This window comes from Triticum aestivum, chromosome 7A, assembly GCF_018294505.1.
Source record: "Triticum aestivum cultivar Chinese Spring chromosome 7A, IWGSC CS RefSeq v2.1, whole genome shotgun sequence".
NCBI lineage: Eukaryota > Viridiplantae > Streptophyta > Magnoliopsida > Poales > Poaceae > Triticum > Triticum aestivum.
Genome location: NC_057812.1, coordinates 385,826,036 through 385,829,215, shown reverse-complemented (window position 1 = coordinate 385,829,215; position 3,180 = coordinate 385,826,036).

The following is a 3,180-nucleotide window of genomic DNA, read 5'->3' as shown; positions in this document are numbered from 1 at the left end:
GCTGGTATGTGAAACTAGGTGGTATAAATTTAGCAACAATATAATTAGTTTAATCAGCATACAATTGAGTATTATGAGAAGCATTTATGACATTTAATTGTTCATCAGGAAAGCTATCATTAATAGGTAATGGGTCATCAAGAACATTTTCTAACCTAGACAAGTTGTCTGCAACAGGGTTCTCAGCTCCCTTTCTATCAATAATATGCAAATCAAATTCTTGTAGCAAGAGAACCCATCTAATAAGTCTAGGTTTAGCATCTTTCTTTTCCATAAGATATTTAATAGCAGCATGATTAGTGTGAACAGTTACTTTGGAATCAACAATATAAGGTCTGAACTTATCAAATGCAAATAAAACTGCTAAAAATTCTTTTTCAGTGGTAGCATAATTTCTCTAGGCACTATCTAGAGTCTTACTAGCATACTGAAGAACATTTAATTTCTTATCTACTATTTGTCCTAGAACAGCACCAATAGCATAATCACTAGCATCACATATAATTTCAAATGGTAAATTCCAATCAGGTGGCTGAACAATAGGTGCAGAAATCAAGGCTTTCTTAAGTATTTCAAACGCTTCTACACAATCATCATCAAAAACAAAAGGAACATCTTTTTGCAAGAGATTAGTGAGAGGCCTAGAAATTTTAGAGAAGTCTTTAATAAACCTCCTATAGAAACCAGCATGACCAAGGAAACTTCTTATACCTTTGATATCTTTAGGACACGACATTTTTTTCCAGTAGCATCTACTTTAGCTTTATCAACTTCAATACCTCTTTATGAAACTTTATGCCCCAAGACAATACCTTCATTAACCATAAAGTGGCACTTCGCCCAATTCAAGACAAGATTAGTTTCTTCACATCTCTGCAAAACCCGGTCAAGGTTGCTTAAGCAATCATGAAAAGAAGTTCCGTAAACGGAGAAATCATCCATGAAAACCTCAACAATCTTTTCACAAACGTCAGAGAATATAGCAGTCATATATCTTTGAAAGGTAGCAGGTGCATTGCATAAACCAAAAGGCATACGTCTATAAGCAAAGGTACCGAAAGGGCAACTAAACGTAGTTTTCTCTTAATCCTCTTTTGACACATGTATTTGAGAGAAACCAAAATAACCATCTAGAAAGCAAAATGAGTATGTTTGGATAGTCTTTATAGCATTTGATCAATAAAAGGTAGAGGGTAATGATCTTTTCTACTACTTTATTTAATTTGTGGAAATCAATTATCATTCTATAACCTGTAACAATTCTTTGTGGAATCAATTCATTCTTATCATTAGGAACAACAGTAATACCTCCCTTCTTAGGGACACAATGAATAGGACTTACCCATTGACTATCAGCAATAGGATAAATTATACCTGCCTCCAGAAGCTTTAGTATTTCGTTTCTTACCACTTATTTCATCTTAGGGTTTAACCGTCATTGATGATCAACAACTGGTTTAGCATCTTTCTCCAATTTAATTTTGTGCTGACATAGAGTGGGACTAATGCCCTTAAGATCATCAAGAGTATATGTTGGGAAACGCAGTAATTTGAAAAAAAATCCTATGCACACGCAGGATCATGGTGATGCATAGCAACGAGAGGGGAGAGTGTTGTCTACATACCCTCGTAGACCGTAAGCGGAAGCGTTATGACAACGCGGTTGATGTAGTCGTACGTCTTCACGATCGACCGATCCTAGTACCGAAAGTACGGGACCTCTGCGATCTGCACACGTTCAGCTCAGTGACATCCCACAAACTCATGATGCAACAGAGTGTCGAGGGAGAGCTTCGTCAGCACAACAGTGTGATGACGGTGATGATGATGCTACCGGAACAGGGCTTCGCCTAAGCACCGCTACGATATGACCGAGGTGGATTATGGTGGAGGGGGGCACCACACATGGCTGGAAACAATCAACTTGTGTGTTCTAGGGTGCCCCTGCCCCCGTATATAAAGGAGAAAGGGGGAGGCCGGTCGGCCTAGGGGCGCGCCAAGGAGAGGGAGGAGTCCTCCTCCTAGTAGGAGTAGGACTCCCCCTTTCCTAGTCCAACTAGGAAGAAGGAGGGGAAAGGAAAGAGAGGGGGAGAGGGAGGGAAAGAGGGGGCGCCACCCCCTCCTTGTCCAATCCGGACTCCTAAGGGGGGGGGGCAGCCCTATGGCCCCTCCTCTCTCTCTCACACACAAGGCCCATGTTGGCCCATTAGTTCCCCCAGGGGTTCCGATAACCCCCCGGCACTCCGATAATTATCCGGTGTCCGAATATAGTCATCCAATATATCAATCTTTATGTCTCGACCATTTTGAGACTCCTCATCATGTCCGTGATCACATCCGGGACTCCGAACTACCTTCGGTACATCAAAACACATAAACTCATAATACCGATCATCACCGAACGTTAAGCTTGCAGACCCTATGGGTTCGAGAACTATGTAGACATGACCGAGACACGTCTCCAGTCAATAACCAATAGCAAAACCTGGATGTTCATATTGGCTCCCACATATTCTACGAAGATCTTCATCGGTCAAACCGCACAACGGTATACGTTGTTCCCTTTGTCATCGGTATGTTACTTGCCCGAGATTCGATCATCGGTATCTCAATACCTAGTTCAATCTCGTTACCGGCAAGTCTCTTTACTAGTTCCATAATTCATCATCCTGCAACTAACTCATTAGTCACATTGCTTGCAAGGCTTATATTGATGTGCATTACCGAGAGGGCCCAGAGATACCTCTCCGACAATCGGAGTGACAAATCCTAATCTCGATCTATGCCAACTCAACAAACACCATCGGAGACACCTGCAGAGCACCTTTATAAGCACCCAGTTACGTTGCGATGTTTGGTAGCACACAAAGTGTTCCTCCGATATTCGGGAGTCGCATGATCTCATAGTCATAGGAACATGTATAAGTTATGGAGAAAGCAATAGCAACAAACTAAACGATCATCGTGCTAAGCTAACGGATGGGTCAAGTCAACCACATCATTCTCTAATGATGTGATCCCGTTCATCAAATGACAACTATTGTCCATGGCTAGGAAACTTAACCATCTTTGATTAACGAGCTAGTTAAGTAGAGGCATACTAGTCACACTCTATTTGTCTATGTATTCACACATGTACTAAGTTTCCAGTTAATACAATTCTAGCATGAATGATAAACA